We start from the raw sequence: 23,178 nt of genomic DNA, 5'->3' as shown, positions 1-23,178 counted from the left end.
GGGAGGAAGGGAGGGAGGAAGGGAGGGAGGGAGGGAGGGAGGGAGGAAGGAAGGAGAGAGAGAAAGAAAGAAAAGAAAGAAAGAAAGAGAAAGAGAGAGAAAGAGAAAGAAAGAAAGAAAGAAAGAAAGAAAGAAAGAAAGAAAGAAAGAAAGAAAGAAAGAAAATAAATACAGGAGTTATCAGAAAAGGTTATTCATCAAAATGACAGTGAGAGCCAAGACCTTAAGAGTTACCTACATCTCTAAAAGGAGATGTCCAAAAACAGGATGATTTTTATGGGAGACTAGAAATCCTCAAAAATGAGGGAGAAAATCTGAATAGTCTTGAAAAGATGTAAAAATGTTAACACTTGGTAAATTCCACCTGTAGAACCCATGCCACCTTGGAGGAGTTGTATCACCCTTTCAAAGCTCAAATGACTGATTGAAACATTCATGCCAGATGTTGACTTAGTTCCGTACTCTGGGCAAGCGGTGAAGGGCATAGATATTTATGTGCTATATAAGCTCTTCCGGAACGAAGATTAAATACTACTAAATCCTTTCTTAAATAAGAAACCATAACCTCTTAATAGTATATTAACCGGGTAAATTTTCAAAAACTGGACGACCGGGACCACCTGGGTGGCTCCGTCGGTTGAGCGTCTGACTCTTGACTTCGCCTCAGGCCAGGATCCCAGGGTTGCAGAGTGTGGAGCCTGCTTGAGACTCACTCACTCTCTCTCTGCCTCTTTCCCGCTCATGCTCTCTAAAATTAAATTTAAAAAAATTTTTTAAAGAATTAGATAACTAAAAAAAGGTGTTATCTTTAGTTTTCAAAATGACTCAATACAGGAACAGGTTGAGAGGAACAGCAACAGGTGAGAATCCTTATTAGTTTGACAGGTTGCTTTATTTTTAATATCTACCTAACAAATGAATTTAAGGCCATAAAACCCTTAGCTCATCTTGGTCCCATCCAACAAGGTGCGTTATGTGACACCATCATGGTGCTCCATTTCCAAATGACGTGTACTTGTTTGTATTGCCTTCTTAGCTGCCAACTTGGAGAGGGAGGAGGACGTCCTGTTGTGTTTTATTTCCAAGGGGGGGAAGGACTTTTGGCCCTTTCTCGGCAACGTCAATATTTATTGCGTTATAGTCAGACAATGGGATCTGTGGGATTTTCCACATCCTGGAATTTGGTGAGATTTTCTCTCCAGCATAAAACATGGTCAATTACCGTGAATGTTCCAAGTGGGTCTGTCGGCACACAGTTCAGAGGCAACTGACACGTCGTTTGTTAATGAAGCTAGTTGAGTAGTCAGGTCTTTCTTAGATGATTGGAAGATTAAGGAGATGTGGGTGAAAAGAACGTGCTGTGGTTAGGGATTACCAGATATCTCACTGCGTTTCTAAAAACACAAACTGCCTATCTTCCAAAGCTATGTTGGCCAAATAAAAGCACACAGCGATCTTCTTGACAAAGTTCCTAAGTCGATGCCGTTTACCTCGCTAATTCTACTTTGACGGACAAGGCTACCACTACTTGCTCACTCTCTGTGAGCACTTGCTGAGGTCTCCCCACTCCTTTATTTTCAACCTTTTGGATTATTTCGAATGGTCTCTCGTCATCGACCTATACACATATTTGTGGCGAAGCTTGTAATTCAACCGGACAATGTCTGTAAATGGCAGAATTTAACCCGTGCACCTTTTCTGTGATTCACGTTATGTTTCACTTTACCCATCTACCATCTTGTTTTACACTGGGCTTTTTAAAATTTCTTTTCCTGATATTTCCTGGATCAAGTGATCTCAGTGTGAAGCACACAGAGAATGCAGTTCTCTCCAAACGCTGGCATCGGCAGTCACGGTGTGGCGGCAACAGCTACAGAAACACAGCCTCCGGCACACCCCCCCACCCCCACCCCCAGGCCCAGCCTCCTGCTCAGTCTCCCCTGGATGTAGGCGGGACTTCCCCTCTGGACTCCAACCCTGTGGGTCTCCAGCTCACCTCAGAAAGGGAGGAGGGGGGCACATAGGGATAAAGGAGTGCCAGGGCTGAGAAGCACATTTTGGAGACGGGATGAAGGCTCAAGGTGACGGACTTAAATGTTAATAAAGAGATAACACCTTAACTTTGTGCTCCAGGCAAGCGAAGTAGGGCACAGAAATTAAACACGGAAGGACACAATGCCAAGTGGTGTAATAGGTTTATTTGAGAAGCTGAACACGAGCCACACCAGCACTGGGAACCTCACTCCAACGTTACAGCAAGAATTGCCTTCTTTGCAACCAAGAGGCAAACGGTGTTGTAGCTTCAGCGCGTCCGTTCAGAGCCAGTTCCTTCCACTCCCCAGCCAGCCCCTGGGAAACACCTGGCTGTTGTCACCTCCGCAGGCCTTCCTGCACGGCTCACAGAGCTTCTCTTAAGCACATTACATTACGCCATGACACCGTAACACGGCTCATCCGTGACGACCAGGGTACAAACATGCGCATATGTATCTCGTTTTATGCCAAAGGCCTTCTCTCCGCGACACAGCACAGTGTTATTTTTTTCCTTCCAGTTATTACACCCAACATTTTCTATTCCTTCCAGTGACCCGCCTCTGTTCTGGACTCTTAGGCACCCCCTGCATAGTGAATAACCATGCGGTTAAATCAGATAATTTCCCTCAATTGGCTTTTTTTTTTTTTATCAGAGTCACATTTAATGAAAGCCCTTCTTCCTAGAAAAACGCACATACCTGCAGATACACAAAATTCTGCATACAATTTAAGAAGGTTCTCGACTTCTCTGAAACCCATCTACAGATATCAGGCTTAATGTCGCTCTCCAGACACAACACTCCCACTGTAATTCACGAGGCAGGGAAGGCCCGGGTCCGGGCCAGCACAGAGGAGGAGGGGAAGTCTCTGAGTGAACCCATTTTCAGAAATATTGCTTAGTAAATATAGCTGGCAAGGTACCCACGAGTTGGGAGTCTAAAAAATGCATAAATACACCCGAAAACCAAGAAAAGCGACTTTTATATGCCATTATTTTACTCTAAAAATGTTTATTTCATTTGCACACGCCTAAATCTGAACAATAAAAGCGCTTTGGTATGAGAGTCACCTTCCTTTGAGATCTATGCCAAGCTCCCGCTGACGTGTGTAAACAAAGCCCGAGGCCCTGGGATCTTTGGATGTGCTCATGTGCCTAACATGGGATGATTTAAAGAAGGTTTTCATTTACTTACGATCTGAAAAGTGCTCTAACTCCGTACACTAGGAGTGGTCACAAAGACACCCACAGGCCTCCCTGCCCCTTAGGGGTTTGGGGAAATGGGGCCTGTGGAAGCTTGGAGCTCACGGTCTCACAGCTGCCCTCTTCTGGCTGAAACACGTATTTTACCATCGTACAGACGGTCCGTCCCATTCCAGCCGGGACCCGGCACACAGTCCTTCCACGGTTTCCACGAGGAGTTCCACGTGGACCAAGCATCCCCAGACTTCAAGGAAGGAGTCTGTGGTCGTAAGGGTTCACCCATGAAGGCGCGCAACCCTCCACCACCCTGCTCACCTGGGTCCCTCTCCCACTACCTTTCCAGTTCTACTCTTACTTTCTTGTCCCAGGCTATCCTGGGAGAGGCCAGTTGTCCCGCCTACCTTCTCCAGGTCCTACCCCACATTTAGATGCCCAAACCCATCACAGTGGGCCTCAGCAGAACAGAGGAGCCCCAAGAACATGACTCATCTTCCCGAACAGACGAGTGGGACTACTTTTCTCCTGCCATACTACGAAATGCTAGGCACTTTATACATGCTTATTTAGTCCTCCCAGCTATTTCGGGATTTCGGTATTTTCAAAACCATCTTACAGTGAGAAACCGGAGGTTCGGAGACGTTGAGCTACATCAGGTCACGGAGGAAGAGCTCTGCCACGCTCAGTTTTCCTATCTCTTGCGGTCTCGATCTTAACTCAGCGACGCTATTTATGTTTGGCTCCTGCCTGTGGTGGTGCCCGCCTCTTCCTCATCTATCCCCTCGGGGTTTGATCTCCCCACTGAGTACTTTTTCGAAGTGCTTCTGATATCTGCTTCCCATTCACCTGGTTTTTCAAATTCCTGAGAACAGCGAGTTGGACAGAAAAACTGTTTCACGATTCAACATTCTTTAGGATAACAGAGCCAAGTGTCGGGAAATCCCTCAGAAAGCATCATGCTCAAGCTCACACGACCCAAAAGAATCCGACAACTTCCTCGAGGTGGCCGGGCACCCATGTCTTCTACAGCAGACCATCTGGACGTCTGGGGATCTCCGACTCGACACAGTTCTTAAAGGAGCAACTCGCCACTTATTCAGGGGTCCCCAAGTCAGTGGGCTGTGAAGTCGGCCATGACTTCTTTCTCACATCCGAAATCTTAGTAGGAGCCAAAAGTGACTCCGCGAGCGACACTTGAGCCCACGTGTGACCTCTCTTCCCAAACCCTCTCACGTCAAAAGGCCAGTTTGGGCGGCTTTCCCTCTGACAGTCGGAGTGGGACGCAGACTGTCCCCTCAAAGCCAGCAGACGGCAGAAGCACCGTCCAAGGCCTGTGGCACGGAGCACGGGCCAGCACGGCTTCCCCTGGGACTTCTGTCACACCACGGCAGGAGTCGGCCGCAGCCTTCAGGGACCAGAGCAGGGCTTCACGACGTTAAACAAAAGCCTGTGGGCACTAGGCAGGTGATACAAATGACCAACACGGGTCACACAGGGACCAGGAATTTGTTCCCGACATTCAAAACTCATGTTTTATCGAAGACATTTTAAAACATTAAATTTTATCTAAAAATTCAGCTTGCTGGTTTTCTCTTAAAAGAGCAGAGCATGTGGGAACCTTTGGCCTATATTCTAGCATGGAAATAAACAGCTACAGGCAAGCAGGGGCCATCCCTTCAGAAAGGCATGCTTTTTCCAGTTTGCCACAGACCTTGCACCTCCTCTCTGAATTACTCCGGATGCAATTCAGTCATTTGTTACTTGCTCGGGCCATGGTGTCCTCACAACTTGATTTGCTGGGACAGTCCCAGTTCAGGCCTGTGGTCCTCATTAACAGCACCCCCTATACTCTTAAGTGCCCAGTTTGGGCAGTAAATCATATGGTCACCCTAGGCATAATACCCAGTAATACACAAGCCATCCCCAATTGCGCGCTCTCTCTCTCCCCCTCCCCCTCACACACACAAAACACGCGACCACTGAATTCACACAACCACGTGTCAAGCACAGAACCCTGTTATAAAGTGATTTTATTAAATTGATTTGGACATACTGTAGGTCAAATAATATTTTCCGAAGATAACAATTATGGACTTTAAAGCTCGACATAAAATTAGTAGCTTCAAAAGTGTTAGTCATATCCCCCAGCAACAGCATGATAAAATAATTCAACTATGTAGAAATATAGAACTCTAGGACTAGCTGGAAACTCGGAAATCATTTAGCCTAATGTCCTCATTTCGTGAGAAAACCAGACTCCACGATTAGGCGATTTGCCCAAGCTCACACACCTAATAGTAATAAAGCTAGAAATCAAACTGATTTTTCCTAAAACTAAAATCCTACCGATGATATTTCAGCTGTCTCTCTACCAACTAAAAGTCTAGGCGGCTCTCTAACACCGCAGCCTACCGCGACATGGACAAGGGTAAGACACTACAGTAAATCGTAGTCGAGGGCGTCAGGCCTGGAAGAGGCTTCCCCCAGTGACTCGGCTGGCCCTCTCCTGGGAAAGGAGGACGCACAGGAGGAGGGACTTCCCAAAGGCTGTGAACAGAGCTATCTGGATGAAAATCCAAACAGGGATACATTTACCCCCGAACCCCATCTCTAGTTTCATGGCCCACCCACTAAGTATGTGCTCCTTTTAAATCTCCTTTATGCCTTGAGGTTTTAGTTACACAAAAACCCCTTCCAGTCAAACAGAAAAACTTAATTCAAATATGAAGAGAAAATCAAGCTTTGTTTCAGTATTTTGACGACTGTTTTGGGTAGTTCATTTCCCAACCTCTTAAGACAGTTGACAGACACTGTGAACCTGCTCACCCATTTCAGAGCTTCAAAGACCCTTAACTTCCCCCAAAGACTTCCTGAGCATAAGGACTACATGTGGGAAATCAATGGAAACAGGAATGAGAAGAGAAACAAAGTTAAAAATTAGGTGCTTTTTGTTCTCGTCATTGGGGACTTTTGGTCTTCTAAACATTCCTTGAGTCCTTCCACATGAGTTTTTAATATCAATCTAGCCACACACAAAAAAAAAAAAAAAAAAAAAGAGCAAGAACAAGAAGGAGAAAAGAAAAAAGAAAGGGCCTATAAACGTCAGAATACTGAGCAACTCAGCATCTCCCCCCTCCCCACTGCTCGCTCCGCTCCAGCGCCCAGCCGCCTTCCACTCCACAGACGCAGGCGCGGTGGCGGGGCTGGCCGGCCAGTGCCTCCAGCCTTGCACGCTCACTCCGATGCCACCCTCAGAAAGGCCTTCCCTGACTGCCGTCTAATGATGCCCCACCCCCACCCACCCCCACTCTAAATCATCACCCTAGTTTATTTTCTTCATAGCACTTAATCACTATCTCAAACTACATTATGTATTTGCTTACTTGCGTATCGTCTCCTCCACCAGAAGTAAACTCCATGAGAGTAGGGCCCTTGTCTGTCTTACTCAGTGGTATTCCCAGCACCTAGCACAGTGCCTGGCACATAGGAGGTGTTCAATAAATACTTGTTGAATGAACGAAGAAAGGAAAGGAGAGAGTAACATAGACATTCATGCCTAAAAATGAATGGATACATAATCCTCAGTGAAGGTACTGAGGACTCCTACACATTATTGCCCAAAAGTACAGAGACTAAACATTATTCGTGACTCCTTCCAACCATCCACTTCTCCTATGGTCTCCCCTAGCTAGTAAGGAGCTCCATGTGTTACAAGAGGAGCCCGAGAGGGCAATTCTGGATGGAGAAAAGTTCTAACTTCGCTTGCTTGCTTCTTCCTATTTACATTCAGCTATTTCCAAAAAAAAAAAAAAAAAAAAAATTCAAGTTAAAAATATGTGATGAAACCACTAGAAAATTAGGTCTAACATAGAGACACAGTGATTAGCAGAATCCACGAGAATTTTTTTGAAAAGTTCAAGAAAAGTTCAAGGGCATGTATGTCTGCCAATGATTTCTCTGACAGGCCAGTGAATGGAAATTATGAGTCACCTAAAATCTAAAATGAAATTTAATGCCATCTAGGAAGGGGTGGATATTTATGAGTGTTTTGAGGACACACTGGTAAAGTGGGTTCAGAAATAATGGGATATATGGAAAGATATGTAGGGGCTGAATCGAGTGAGAACCTCAGAAATACCAGAACACTATCTCAGTGGGAGCTGTCCATCTTCAAATGCATTCATTAACCAGTATGTTTGAATCAAGAGAAGGAAGGGCATGAGCTCCCGAAGGGGGAATCACCGGGATAACTTTTAAGTAAAGCATAGACAGAGGGTGACTCAGGAGGCTGGGCAATGATCACGGTTTCCTGTGTAGTATTTCCAAGTACTGAGGCATCATGCCCAAATCCCAGGAAACACACACCCATGACTGGGACCTCACAGCCCGTCTGGGGCAGACACTCAGAGGGATTCCAGATTCAAAGTCAAGTCGTGAAACATACTTGGCATGAATCCAAAAAACAAAACAAACAAACAAACAAACAAACAAACAAAAACCAACCAGAAAAACCAACCTCACATATGCCTCTTCAAAAAGAATGTCCTGCTGGGGCTTGCTGTAAAAATTTCTTGGGTCAATGTAGGTATTTACAGGGTTTCCTTCCTAGTGGCACTTATGGGTTTTAAGAATTTTAACTGTTAGCAAAACACTCTATATAACTGATATTTTGAGATGGTTTCTCTCCTTTGTGTGTACTCTCTGGTGAATGCAGAGGCTGGTGCTCTGACTAAAGGCTTTCCCACACTCATCACATTTAAAAGGTTTCTCCCCAGTGTGCACTCTCTGGTGGATGCAGAGGCTTGAGCTCTGGCTGAAGGCCTTCCCACACCCACAACATCTATAGGGTTTCTCCCCAGTGTGCACCCTCTGATGGATGCAGAGGCTCGAACTCTGGCTGAAGGCCTTCCCGCACTCATAACATTTATAGGGTTTCTCTCCTGTGTGAACTCTCTGATGCATGCAGAGGCTAGAAGTATGCCTGAAGGCCTTCCCACACTCTTCACATTTAAAGGGTTTCTCGCCCGTGTGGACTCTCTGATGCATGCAAAGATTTGAACTATTACTAAAGCCCCTTCCACACTCACTACAGACATAGGGCTTCTCACCAGTATGAACTCTCATGTGAATTTGAAGATGTGAGCTCCAATTGAAGGCTTTGCCACACTCATAGCATTTATAGGGCTTCTCCACTGTGTGGATTTTCTTATGTCTGTTAAGTTTTGTTGTAGTACTAAAATCCTTACCGCAATCATCACATTTATAGACCTTCTCTCCTGTGTGGTCTCTCCAATGAATATGAAGTTCTGATATATGAAAGAAACCCTTATCACACTTATCACATTTATGGGGCTTCTCAGCAGTGTGGATTTTCTGATGCATAAAAAGATCTGCTCTCTCAGAGAAAAATTCCCTACACATGGGGCACTTGTAGATCATTTTTCCTATTTGGTATCGTGATTTAGAGGAGGAAATTTCCTTACGACTACTATAGTTGAAGGACTGCTATTTCATAGAGTCTCTTATTTGGCCATCCTGGCAGTTTATCTCAGGCCTGCTCTATTCGGTAGGGCTATGGTTGGCCTGAGCTTCTCCCTGCCCGTCTTTCTATGGAAGGTTTCTTCCTGCATAGTGCTCCTCACTCAGTATTATTACTGATCATAAAGTGACATTTACTCCCACATGAATTCTGTAACTCATGAACACAGAACTTTCCTTCAGATCCTGAGTTGTCAACATTCCAAGGGGCTCCCAAGGTGCAAACCTCTGCGTTTTTAAGCCCCCGGAATCTTCTTCTTGTAGAACAATCTCGTACTTCCCACTTCTAGAAAAAGGACCGCACAGTGTCCCCTGTGGTGGAGGGTGAGATACTGCGTGTCGATCTCGATCCCCTGTAGCCTCCCCTTGAAGAGTCAGTATGACGTTCTGCCTCCTACACATCAGACAGAAGCCTTCCCAGGAAGCAAGCTCCTTGGGTTCCACGTGTGCCAATCCTTCCTTCTGGGGATTCCCTACATGGGTATCACTCCAGTCTCCTGTAACGAAAACATAAGCAAATATATTGAAAATGCCTCTTTTCCGGCAAATGCTATTGGTTCCATAATTAATTTCATATAAATGTGACACAGTAATACAGACCTTTTTTGATCTCGAGGAAGAAGCTCTCTTATCTTCCAGAGAGATGTATCTCTTAGATTTGCAGGTCTGAAGAAGAGAATTTGTAGATATCATGCTCCTGTTCATAGCCCAAGTATATATAATCCACTTACAACCACTTATTGTAATTATCTAAACATCGTCAAGGGAATATTATTGAAAAAGAAAAGAAATCCTCAGAAGACCTGAATGTGAGAAGCAGCTGTCTTGCATAAAGGAGCAAGAAGGAAAACTATCTCCGCTTTGAACTTCAGAAAGGACAGTGCTGCTTTAGACCTAAAACATCAGATTTGAGTAGCCTTCTGGCCTACAGGAAGAATAAATATATGACAAAGTGGTATCGAATGCCATTCCCTTGTTTAATTGTCCTCACTGGTTTCCTGATGTAATTAAAATCCAAACCTTTAAGTGAATACCCAAGGCCCTGCATGACCTTACCTCCAACTCTCCCCCACACCTCGCTGTGCTTTCTATTTCAGTTCGCAACACCCCAAGCTAGTGCCTGAAATGCTTTCTGCCCGACCTTGTGTGGGCCTTACTGTGTCAGCTGCCCCTCCCTTACCTAAAGAAGGCCCCTTGCTGAGACTCTCTTTTTACCTCTTGTTTGATTCCTTCAAAGCACATATAACTTGTAATTTTCTCACTGTTCCTTGGTTTTTGATAGATCTCCTGTACTAAGATGTAAATGCCATGAGCGAGGAACTGTGTGTGCTGCTCACTGTTACGTTCTGGTGAAGGGGAGGTGTTCAATTCATACGTGCTGCATATGCATCTATGGAATATTTCCCAACACCCTCTCGTCCCCCAACAGGCATATCTTGCCTCATTCTGGTACAGCAGATAAAGGCACATTTCCCAGTGCCTTATTACCAGTCTTTTGATGACCAACATGGGACAAAATATACAACAAACAGAATGATCAGGAAACAAAGGAAACAGATCCCAAAATATTCTATCTGAACTCTGAACTCCTGTGAGGTGTAGGACCATGTTTTACCAATCTTTGCACCCCCTGTAATCTATAGTCAGTAAGTGACACTTCAATTAATTCATTAAATGAAATCAACGGATCTTCCTGAACACTTTCAATAATATGCTCCATACAAAGACAGGGCGACGGGCAAACGAAGAGATGTCTTTAACAATAAAATGGCAAAATAAATTGGACTGCTTTTAAGTGGAAGTGTTAGGATTTTGAAGTTGAACTAATTTCAGCAAAAATATAGCCAACGGCTGGGCAAATTAAATATGCATCTACCCTCTGTTCTGTAACACATACTTCCATCCCCAGATATATTGGTAAAAGCAGGAAGTGACTGATGTCCCACGTTACTCAGTGAGGCAGTACCTGACACAGCAAAACTGCAGACAACCCACGGCCTATGCACAGCCCACCGGTCCAACGAACTCTAGTTAATCCTCACAATAAAATGCTGCTTGGCTGTTCAAAAAGAGGAACGAGGAAGAACACTATGCACTGAGAGAGAGCAGACCCCGGTCATGCTGTTTCACGAACAAAGCAAGACACAGAAGGGTATATATAATACGCTGACTTTTGCGCCAAGCAAGGATGCAAATGCGGATGTGTGTTTGTTTACATCATGTACACAAATTAACAGGGAAGATAACACAAAACCGAAGGTAAGCAGTTATCTGTGGAGACGAAGGAGACAAAGACGAAGTCAAACGTTTCCAAACGTACCTTATCGTGTCGTTTCAGCTTTGGAAACATGTTTATATATATTCCAAAAATAAACTAAGTCCAAAAAAAGGAAAACAATCCCTAAAATTTTAAAACAAAAAGAATGACTTTTCAAGTCGGTAACATCCACACTTAGCGTGCTGTACTCAGAGGGACACGCTCTGTCAACAAACGAAGCCGCAAAGAAATCAAACTTCTTTCAGTAGCTTGTTAGTTATAACAACACTGGTGTGTCGTTTACACTGGTGTATAAATTAGGATCATGCAAGTAAGTAATTTTGCGATCGTTGTGAGGAACCAAGATTCAATGTTAAGATAAACCAGATACAAACATAAAACCAAAGTTAAGGAAAAAATTGTACAACATAAAATTTATCAGTTTGAATTCATGTCTTTTCTAGCTTTATCCACCAGAAAGACCCAGAAGCAGTGACAATCAACAGCAAAACACCCTTCTCCACCAAAAGGCACAGGGATCCCTGGAGGAACAGCTGATTTCAAGGCCAGAGCATTTTACAAAACGAGGCTGGGACATCCTGTTATGCCAGAAAGCAAGAGACTCAGGCCAAAGGAACAGCAATGCCAATTTATGAAGAGACTCCCACTGGCCAAAAATGGGACAACTGAGCATCCAAAAAGGAATAATGAATGCAATCTACTGAAACAAATTAAATATACAAAAGTTCACAAGTTTACACTGATTTCAGGGGTGGGGAATGGGGGTGGCGGGGAGCAGAGAGACAAAGACAGGGACAGACAGAGGCAGAGAGACAGAGATTCAAGGCACTGAGCAAAACTGGAAGTAACTAGGGCACCAACTTTTTACCCTAAAAACTGGCAATTAAAAGGAAAGAACTGTGCGTCCATCCTATCTTCCCTCTGTGAACTATCTTTTGAGGTCATGTGACAACCCAGCTAGGAAATGCATAACCCTAATGAAATACCTGACCACGACCAGAAACTCGACATTGCGAGGATCGGGCTGTCATCACCTAAACCCACTCATCAATCTTAGCACCACTCAAAGAGGAGCAAGCAGACCTGTGTGTAGCCCTGCATGTGACTGACAGGAAACACAGGAAACACACAGCATCACTTCGAAACATTCTTGCTGAAAGATTGAACTGGTACGTAACCCAGACTTTAAACATCATTTTTATATAAAGGTACGAGAAGAAATGGCAGAAAGCAAGCAGAAAAATACCAAAATAGGAGCCAGTCCACAGGACGGCTGCCCACTGTTCCAACAAGTACATGCCCTGGAAATGGGGAGCGGTGGGGGGAGCTGCTCGAGACGCAGGCCTAAACAGACACAAGGCCTAACAATGCAATGTAATATGAGGACCTTCTTTGGAATCTGATTCAGATGAACCAGCTGCTGAAAGGAGACAACGAAGGAAACATGATGAGGGATGGGGTATCAGATTATACAAGGAACATGGCCAACTGTGTTAGGTGTCTTACTGCCCCTATAGTCGTGCAAATGGCAGTGTTTTCAAAGACGTACAGTGGAGCTTGCAGGAATGTAGTGACATGTCGGAGAGGAGTCTTCAAATGCTTCAGCAAACAAACAAACAAACAAAAAAACAGTAAAAAAGGACAGATAATTGGGGCGTCTGGGTGGCTGAGTGGGTTAAGCGTCCGCCTTCGACTCAGGTCAGTTCGTGAGTTAGAGCCCCGCGCCGGGCTCTGTGCTGACAGCTTAGAGCCTGGAGCCTGCTTCGGATTCTGTGTCTCCCTCTCTCTCTGCCCCTCCCCTGCTCACGCTCTGTCTCTCAAAAATAAAAATGTTAAAAAAAAAAAAAAAAAAAGGACAGATAAGGCATACGTGGCAAAATCACTGTAACTGTTGAATCTAGGTAATGGATACACGATGATGGATAAATGATAAGTACAATGTTATACCCGTGTATTTGAAAATTTTTATGACAAAAAATCAGTTAATGCAGAGAAGACATTCTTTTCCTGCTCCTGCTGCAGCAACAAACCAATCCCAGAACCAGAAACAACTAAACAAATATGATTCCCCCGAACAGCTGACTTCCCCAACCAACCCTGAGCGTGAGAAAATGTGCGTAGTACCGCATGTACCCCGAGAGAGAGGCGTCCGTGGCTTCAGGGCAGGAAGACAAAGGCACGCTGCCACACCCTGCCCTCTGTCCCTCACGGGCTGGCCTGGACACCGTGTGGCTCTCCTCACTTGGAAAGAGAAGTAGTGAGGGTCGGGACGCCCGTCGGAACTAACCGCTCAGAAGGCGGAATCTCCACACCAAAGCTCAGGCACATGAAATTCCTGCCTGAACTCCACCAGAGTTTCCCTCGAGGAGGAATCAGGCACCCCTCTCTCCAGGCAGAAATGCTTAGACATACCTGCAAGTCTTACCACGTGGGGCGGGGGCAGGGCTAGCTACATTCTTCAGGAAAAAGAGAAAAAAAGATAAAGCAGGAAGAACTCCAGCCAATCTTCCACGTGACGAACCAATGAACAGAAGGACAAACACCACAAAAAGCCTCCCCGCCATCAACTTTCCTAACCACCACCTGCCCCACTGCACCTGTACATACAAAGGAGACTAGAAAGCAAGATAGCAAATACGAGCTAAAAAAATCCTACAGATCCCAAATCACATGCTCCCAAGATTCTCTCGCTTAAGACACGTCTCATATCCAACGTCCCGTCCCGTAAGAGCGCTGAAGGGGACAGCCGACAGGACTGCGGGACCACCTTTCCGACCCCAGGAGGAAGGAACCTTGCCCTGAGGTCACCTGACACTGCCCAGGGCAACGTTCAGTCTCTCCACATGAGACCTCAGGAGTGCCCCCGGCAGTCTGGGGGTTCAACCTACAGTGGGCAAGAACTGCTCAAACAGGAAGTTAGAGTTCAGCTGAGAACTGAGAGAAAAACTGCTTAAATTTAGCCCATGTATGGGGCGCCTGGGTGGCGCAGTCGGTTAAGCGTCCGACTTCAGCCAGGTCACAATCTCGCGGTCTGTGAGTTCGAGCCCCGCGTCAGGCTCTGGGCTGATGGCTCAGAGCCTGGAGCCTGTTTCCGATTCTGTGTCTCCCTCTCTCTCTCTGCCCCTCCCCCGTTCATGCTCTGTCTCTCTCTGTCCCAAAAATAAAATAAAACGTTGAAAAAAAAAATTAAAAAAAAAAAAAAAAAAAATTTAGCCCATGTGCCCCCAACCCCCACCTTCTGTGAAAAAGGGCCCTCCCTCTATCCACTGAAATCTTTGCCTCATCTAAACATTGTGACACCGAGCAACACCCAAATCAGCACTGACCTCTCAGTACCGCTAAAAATGAGGGATCGGCAAGCCAACACCCGATGCTTGAGACGCCAGAGGTTAAAAAGGAGTCTCTAGGTGCTGGCCCGGGAAGGGCCACCTGGAGGTGGAGGCGCGGGATTCACAGCTAGGAGATCGGGGCTATGGCCCCTCTGAGGGCTGCTCAGGACAGGCACTCTCCATCCCAGACCAAGAGGCAATGCTAACACTCCACCACAGTCTGGAAGTTGTGGAAGACACACCTTCATTTTCCTTGCAGGCAGACACGCTCGTTGGGGAAGGGCCCCCTCTGGCCACACCTGCAGGGTGCAAACATCAAGAGTCCGAACAGAGCAAGGACACCGATTTCCCTCTAAAACTTGAGCCAGAGTCTGATGCAGAACGTACACATAAGAGCCTCTCGACCCTAGAAGGTGCTCAGGATGCTGTGCTAGGAGGCATGGATGTGGATTTTGAAAACCTGATTAAACACACTTTTGCACGTACTTTTTACATATATTGCTCTTTTACACGGCCAACCAAAAAATACGATTTTGCCTGGGAAAAAAGTACACTAGTTTTTCATGAAGTTCTTGTTTAAATGATTCTACAGTTGCAAACCAGGAACTCAGAGCAGAAAGACCCTGTCTTCACAGGGCAGGTGCTGGAGAACAGAGATGCCGAGGAGTACAACACGTGGAGAGACGGCCTCCCACGGGGGCCCGCTGTGCTGGGACGACGGAGGTATCAGAAGAATGCCAACCACGGAGGGGGAGGTCGGGAAACTGTGACCGATGTTCCAGAAAGCTGGATCACACTCAGTATAATCTCGACATAAGATCAAGACTAATCACCCTGATTCAGCAGGGGAGAAAAATCCAGTTACACTCCTACAGGAATAAGAAGCCAAACGCCTCGACATCAGACTTAGCGCACAGGCGTGAAGCCAGATGCTGCGAAACGCTTCGCGGCGCGATTCTGACGGAGATGGACTGTGATACGGGAAGTACAAAGGCACCCGTCCCAGGCCTGGCACCACTGACAGAGAAGAGAAAACCACTGCAGAGCCACTGAATCCTCCCAGCCAGACCTGTGAAGAAACAGGCTTGCGGAAGGGCATGCCATTGGACACAAGACCACACCCAGGGAGACCGGGGACCATGTCTTGCTGGCACCGATAGACGATAGAGGTGGGGGCTGCTGAGGGAGAAGAAGGTTTGGTGTAGGGACAGGACAGTAATGCCTTTCAAAAGACTGGGGATAGAAGATGCAGGGCAGATGCTGTGTGAACAAAGTCCCACCAAAGGAATGAAAGGGATTTAGAAGTGTGTTTCCACTTAGTCTTAGAACACCAGGCGAGTAAGTCACCTAGCGTGATTTTGCATCTATTTCCTTTGAAAATAATCAGGATGATGTAGGTGTACTGGCCTATCACAAAAAGACATTTTGTATGCTCTCAGTCAGCCACGATGTAAAAGAGCATGCTTTGGAGACTCAAGGACACACATCTGTAGGACGTACTTTCTTCCTTTCTGAAATGCAGGCTGCGCAAGTGCTCAGTAAGATGCCGATACTCACGTGAACCTGGAGTCGCCTGCAGTGGATAAACTGGCTTCTCATGCGAACAAAGACGCAAAGGAGTACATAAAGCAAGAATGGCGACATATGATGATAGGTTTTGAACCTGGATGAAGGGTACACAGAAGTACATTTTGTTACTTCCTCTACTTTTGAGTTTATCTGAAATTTTCCGTAACAGAAAGAAAAGCGGTAAGCCTCTGCCCAGGAGATCCCTGTAGTGAAGGTGGAAAGAGATTCAGGAGAAAGATACACACCGGCAACCAGCACTCTGAATCACAGAGCTAAAGAAACTTTGCCTGCACAGGCATCACGGAGCCAGGCAAACTCGGGCACATCACTACACGGATGGGGACCTAGGACACAAATGCGGTGACAGCGGCTGACGTGTCTTCAGTGAAACCCTATCATGTGACCACAACACCCTGCCCTTCCAGCTTTCTGACTCTGCTAATCTGACGGAACCTTTCCTTTGTTCCCACAGGACCTCCAGTCTGCTTTTAATCGTTTTCTGTCCCGCTAACGAGACCCCGTCTGCCTTTTTCTCCCACTTCCTTTCCTGGCGCAGACTCTGCAGCCCCACCCCCTCACCGGCCACCCTCCTCCTCCATCACGGTTCCGAGGCCGTACCTCGTTTCTGTCATCACCAGTAACTGCACCGTCTCCAAAGTCTGTTCAACAGCACGCCACCCTCTGGCCGCCTGGTGCTTCGTCCCCTGCCGGCTCCGACTCCAGCAGTCTTTCGCCCGCAGACTCACAAGCAATAACCTTTCCTCTTCTCCCGTCACCCGCTCACTCCACTTCCGTCCATCAGGGGAACGCCTCTTCCTCGCTCACCGTTAACTCTCTTGTCACCTTCTCCCGTCACACCATTTTAATAACACCCCGACCTTACTTAAATCCAATTCTCCACCTATCCATACGGGCACCCAAAGCAGCCGAATGACGCCAGGCTTTCCTGAATTCACGATGACAAACCTCGGGTGGGCACCAGGCCTCCACAAATTCTTCTGAAAGCCTTCGGTACACGCTTTCCAGGATTTTCAGTTGCCGCTTTGCAGTCACGACAGCAACGCCCCCCGTGTCCTCCTTTCTCCTTGAATCTCCTGGATCCCCTCCACCTCCCTCTCTCGGGGCTGGTAACCTGCCAAGGTAACGTATTGAGAAAACAGGAACAACGTGACGACAGCGTCCTCGCTCTCCCACAGGCCGCATCTACACCTGTGCGCTCTGCCTCCTTCCTCCTCCTTCCTGCTCCTCACGGGCCAGTCCTGCCACGTGTGCCCCGTCAGCACTTCCGAGGCCTCCTCAAAATCAAATCCTGCAGTGACTCTCCGTGTCATCAACAGTTCTGTCCCACTTGCTGGTCCGTCCCATACAAACATGTTCTCTGCCCCTCCTTCCTCAAACAGACTCCTTTGGATCCCACAGCCCCACCCCACCTATCCGCCCAAATACCTGCTCTCCTGCGCAGCAAAACTCCCCGAGAGCTTCGTGCGTCACATTCTCTCCGCCAGGCGTCTGTCTCTACCCTCACTGAAAACCACTCTTACCCAGGCTGTTGTGACCTTCAACGGGCACTGTCCTCGTCCACCAGACGGGACCATAGGACACACCTGTCTGTGGCCTGCACTAATGTCCCCTCCTTGTCAGCCACCCTGCTCCCTCATGAGCCACTCCGTGTTTCCTTTGCTGGACACTCCTCTTCTGCTGGACTTCTAAATGTTGGGGTGCCTTGGGGCTCCAACGGGGGCCCCCCTTCTTTTCCAGATCTATAACCTCTCTCCAAGTAATCTCACCCAGTCACACGGCCTAAGATACCATCTTGATGTCAACTCCCAAGTCTTACCTCCAGCCCAGGACTACATCACAGAAAGTGTCCCCAAACCCAAGCCCTCAGCCTGCTCCCTCCTGACTCTTCCGTCCAAGAAGCATCCACGCAGGAAGCCCACCTGACTTCCTCTTCGCCAAACCTGCCTCCCTCCATGACTTCTGTCTACCTGCCCAGCCTGTCTCCGCAGCCACGACAACCACCCGGGCCAAGCTCAGATGAAGCCCCTAGCTGCTCAATCCGCCACCTCTTGGCTTCGCTCTTGTGCCTCCACAAGGCGTCAACCCAACCTTTTAAAAACGTAAATAATGGGGCGCCTGGGTGGCGCAGTCGGTTAAGCGTCCGACTTCAGCCAGGTCACGATCTCGCGGTCCGTGAGTTCGAGCCCCGCGTCAGGCTCTGGGCTGATGGCTTGGAGCCTGGAGCCTGTTTCCGATTCTGTGTCTCCCTCTCTCTCTGCCCCTCCCCTGTTCATGCTCTGCCTCTCTCTGTCCCAAAAATCAATAAAAAACGTTGAAAAAATTAAAAAAAAAAAATTAAAAAAAAATTAAAAACGTAAATAAGATCGTGCCACACCCCTGCTTCGACCTTAACCCTCCACTGCTCTTTAAAATGCATGCTCCTTTCACCGGGGCACACGGGGGACACCCAGTCTCACCACCACATCCTCTTGCACACCACACACCACCTCACTTGTCCCCTTTCCAGTCTTCAAACTCACCAAGCATGATCCCCCTCAGCACCTCAAACACTCCCCTGCCCACGCGTCTCCCTGATCCCCCGCGAGCTGGCATCTTCTCAGCAGTGAGAGCGTTGGCGGGGCCTTCTCAGAGGGCGGCTCCATTAACCAATTTAGACTGATTCGCCTCCTACCCTGCAGCACATCATTCTGCTGGGTTTTCTCACTTTCCCTCATGGACAACCGCCCGAGTTAGTCTGTGTATGTAGGGATGCATCTCCTTGTTTGCGGTCTTCCCCTCCCTGCCTCTTAAATGCCAGCTCCAACCAGCAAGAACAGCAGAGAACCAGTGAATTTAGAGGACATCTAAGACTCCTTCGTCTCCGTCTTCCACAGGTCACCAAGCAACAGATGTTTACTGAGCGTGTGTGCCCTCAACACAAACACACCTAGTCTCTCCCTGTGCGGAAATGACCATCTAATGGGGAAACAGACATCATCAAAGATGTCCACAAGAAACGTAAAACGCAAACTATGCTAAGTGCTACGAAGCAGCCCTGGGTGGCGCTCGGGGAGCCCATGACTCCAAGGGCAGTGGGGCGGACCTGGTCAGGAGGGTCGGGGAAGACTGCCCTGAAGAAGCAAGAGTTGGAGCTCAGATCTACAGAAGACACTCAACCTGAAGGCACAGCATCCGCAACAGACCATGGGAGGGAGCAAGGCATCTAGGAGAGAAAAGGGGCCCAGAGGGGACACTGTGCATGGTGAGAAAGGGGAGATGGCGCTGAAGTCGTGGGGCTTGATCTTTACTCTAAGGGCAACGGAAAGCCACTGAAGTGGTAGTTAGTTTTTGTATATTTTAAAGCGGGAACATTGCTTGCAGTTTAAAAAAAAACTTTTTTTTTTTTTTTTTTACATTTATTTATTTTTGAGAGACAGAGTGCAGGCAGGGGAGGGGTAGAGAGAGAAGGAGACCCGGAATCCCAAGCAGGCTCCAGGCTCCGAACTGTCAGCACAGAGCCCAACACGGGGCTCGAACCCATGAACCGTGAGACCATGACCCGAGCCCAAGTCAGATGTATAACCGACTGAGCCACCCAGGCGCCCCCATCACTTGCATTTTTAAATAGACAACTGTGACTAAAGTAGAGTCAACCGGTGAGAGGAAAGCAGGAGAGCAGGAGAACAGGAGAACCCGGGGGGCCAACATGTCAGAGGTCACCTTGGGAGTCTGGGTTACAAAGAATGGTAACCTGCACCAAAGCAGCGGTGGAGATAAAAGGAAGTGGATATTTTTAAGACATACTTAGGATAGAAAAATCAGGCGGCTTGGTGGACGGAACAAATGCGTGAGGGAAGAAGAGATGCCCAGGACGACCGCTCCGTTTTCTGTGTAAACAACCAGGTAGAGGTGGAGCCGTTCATTAAGACAGGAAACTCTAAGAAACCTAGGTTTGGAGATGAAGAACAGGACTCCGATTTTTGACATTTGTAAAATATCGAAAAGTAGATGTTGGGGACAGTAGCTGAATGAAAGAAACTGGCACTCAGAGAAGGCGGCGGCACTTGATCAGATACAAATTTGTGAACCATGAACACCGAAGCAGGGGCTGGAATGAGGTCACCTGGGGAGAAGTGGAGTACCTGCCAACATTAAGAAGACATCCTGCATGTCTCCATTCACACAGAGTTCAACGCAGACAAAGTTAATCTATGCCGTCAGGAACAGAGAGGGCACAGGAGCTCCACGTGGAAAGGAGCACAGGGGCTCGGGGGTCCCGGCCACACGGCTGCCTAGGCCGGTCTCTGGTTTACACAGGTGTGTCTATGTCAGGGCTGTGAACACTCATCAAGCTGTCCCCTACAGTTGGGGGCTGTCTGTAGTGATGCTTCCAGGAAAAGTTCAGGAAAGAAATAGAAATGGGAAGAATTCCACTCAAAGGGATAGGCAAAATATGGGAGAAAAGACATCCTGGAAAGGCCCACGGAGACCCAGAAAGGCAGCCTGAGAGGGGGAGGCCAGCCACCCACTGTAGCAGAGGGAGGCAGCAAGACGTAGGAGAGGGTGGGAAGCTGCCAGGTCCCAGCCGGCAGGAAGCAAGGTCATGTGCAGAGGAGGGGAGGGCAGGTGGGGGGCTGGAGGGCTTGGGGTTGCACAAGACGGTCTGAAACGGCTGTGTGGAGCGAGCAGAGGGAACACGGGAGGGGCCCGTCGCTCGGGCGCGGCATGAAGGCCAACAGACGAGTGTCCGCGGGACTGGGGTTTTGCCAGACGGAGACAGTCAGAGGGCAAAGTGGCTGTCCACCCGGAAGAGACCGTCACCTCTCCCAATACAAACTTCGGCCTTTGTGCGTTGACAGGGAAGATCGTGACCCACGTTCCCGTGTCAACAACTTCGACCGAGCCTTGAAGGCTGCCGGAGTACCTGGCAACCCATGGCCTCCGGCCCACCTCGCCCTCACCTCCAGCACAGGCTCCCGAGCCCCCATTTCTCAAGGCAACAGAGAGCCTTGAGTCGGAGCACTCTGTCCTCTCCTGCCAGCACACCTCACACCCACACTGCACACTTCTGGCTCGTCCGTCCCCTGTCCCAGCGGGGCCCGCTCACGGCGCATCGCTACTGTTGCTCTCTGGACGCCCTTTTTTGTTTTTTCATCTCGAATGTATTCTCTGAAATTCAGACTGCTGGCTCAGGAAATCTAGTCATTTAAAAATAACTCCATAATTACTCTGTCATAAAGTCAAGTGAAAATTACCTCTTTTCTGGTTTTTGAGAAAATAGAATCACCCAAACTACATAGAAATACAGAAAGTACTACAGGTCTTTCTACAGTTTTATGGCTGCAAGACTTCCTACAAAGCATTAAATATAAATAATCCTACTTTCTGGTAGCTGACTCTAATTTGTCAGTTAAATCTATTTCAGCAGAGACCAACCTAACTTCCTATCTAGAACCGGATCTGTCAGAACATGTGGGTTACAGTTTTTTCACTCCAAGGGCCAAGGGCACACTTTCTGGGAAGGATAAAAACAAGAATGGGCAAGAAGGTATGTCTATGCTCCACACTCACCCAAAAATAACCACCACTAACTGCAATGGGTTGAAGTAGCCACGTGATTAATCTTCCTCACATGTCTACAGAGTAGACAACTGTGTCCGGGAGGTCTGGAGAAGACTCAACAAAGATGAGCACGAGCTCAGATGATGATGCGCTAGACTAGTAAGTGTGAAATCCAAAGCAACTTCTAGGTCCCTTAATTACTGGGAAGTATTTTATAAGAAGAACCTCACGTTCCCAGTTCCCTATTACGTTCTGGCTCATTCCATGTTTAGTATCTTCTGTGTAGATGACTGCCCCGCCACCCAGAAGCAGGCCTAGAAGACGAGTGCTGACGCAGCCATCCTGGACGCTGAACCTCTAGACATAGGCTCAGAGCGTGCGTGTGCACAGGCATACGCTCTACAAACATTTTTCTTGTCCCCGGTATTTGTCGGGCACTGGGCTAAGCGCTAGAGGATCCTATGATGAACAGAATAGCCATGGTTTCTGCATTCATGCGGTTTACAGTCTAGGAGGGGAAGGGGACAGGTCCAGTGTTGCATGACCAGGGCTGTCACAGAGGCTCACACCTGCAGACACAGCTGCCTGAACAAGGGGCCTCCTAACTAGTCTCAGCATGACCAGGAAGACTCCAGGAGACTCTCCTTCTAAACGGAAATCAAAGGACAAACTGAGTTAGCCACGAAGAGCAGGAGGGCACAGGGTCCCAGCCTAGGGAACAGCTGGTGTCTAGAGATATTCAGGATGACAAACTTTAAGAAGAAGGGGAAGGTCAGCATGTAGGAGAAGACAGGGCAAAAGCAGGAGTCATGCATCAACAGGGTCTTGCAAGCCACAGGAACACTTTAAGTGCTAAGGACTTTTTTTTTTTTAGGACTGATTCTTCAGAAAACATAACCTTCAGAGTGGCAAGACACCTGTGCAGTAGTGGTCTTCCCAGAAAGCTAGAACTCGATCTTAAGAAAAACAGGAAGGCAGGAGACCACCAAAGTTCCTAAGAGTGAAAGAAGGATGGGGTCTGTGCACAGACAGGAGGTGAAGTATGGTAAAGACCCCAGTGGGGGTTGAAACACCAAGTTCCACGAGGACATCAGTGCCTAAGTGGGCTGCTGTGCAGCTGCATTTCTAGTAGGAAGTGAATCTGGCCTCAGCACTCCTCCTGGAAACGCTGTTCAGTTTCTGGAACAGGGAACACTGTCTTCCAACATGGGTTCCAACAATCATGTAAAGATTCACTTCAAGTCTTCACTGCACTCAACACATCTTCTGCCTCAGAAGCCCACACTGTCAGAATCTCCCTTCCACTGCAACCCAATCAAAACTCAACAGCTAAATCCCCATCTTCTAATTGCAGCACCAAGTGCCGACATTCATTCCAGCATGAACTCATCAATGTCAGCTTGGGGCAGCCAGAGCTTTGCAGGAGAAAGTGTACTAGGCTGAATACTGTCTCCCAAAAATCCTTGTCCACTTGCAAACTCAGGGCGTGACCTTATTTGGAAATATGGCCTTTGCAGATGTAATTACTTGAGATGAGGTCACACTGGATCACGGTGGGTCCTGAGTCCAATGACTGGTGTCTTTATAATAGAAAGGAAAGGGAAATTCAGACAGACACATGCACACAGGGCTAGAAAGTAGTGTGGAGATGGGGGCAGAGATTAGAGAGA

At 47.6% G+C, this 23,178-nt stretch overlaps 1 long non-coding RNA gene across 5 annotated transcripts in view; it reads right to left on the bottom strand.

Annotated features, from left to right (window-relative positions):
• Positions 1–5,232: 5,232 nt before the first annotated feature.
• The window catches only part of LOC121010409 (uncharacterized), a 43,926-nt gene continuing 25,980 nt past the window's right edge, over positions 5,233–23,178 (bottom strand). For 4 of the 5 annotated variants that reach the window (XR_005781137.1, XR_005781139.1, XR_005781136.1 and 1 more), the window contains 2 exons: positions 9,371–9,436; positions 5,233–9,267 (listed from right to left, as the gene is read on the bottom strand). This is a non-coding gene — a long non-coding RNA (uncharacterized LOC121010409). Of the gene's footprint in view, positions 9,268–9,370; positions 9,437–16,912; positions 17,079–23,178 lie in introns of all 5 variants that reach the window. The other variant, XR_005781138.1, reaches the window with a different exon arrangement.

Source organism: Herpailurus yagouaroundi, unplaced genomic scaffold (genome assembly GCF_014898765.1).
Source record: "Herpailurus yagouaroundi ecotype Mexico unplaced genomic scaffold, PumYag 191, whole genome shotgun sequence".
NCBI classification, from domain to species: domain Eukaryota; kingdom Metazoa; phylum Chordata; class Mammalia; order Carnivora; family Felidae; genus Herpailurus; species Herpailurus yagouaroundi.
The sequence above is the reverse complement of the archived record's forward strand: the minus strand, read 5'-3'. Positions and strand labels throughout refer to the sequence as shown.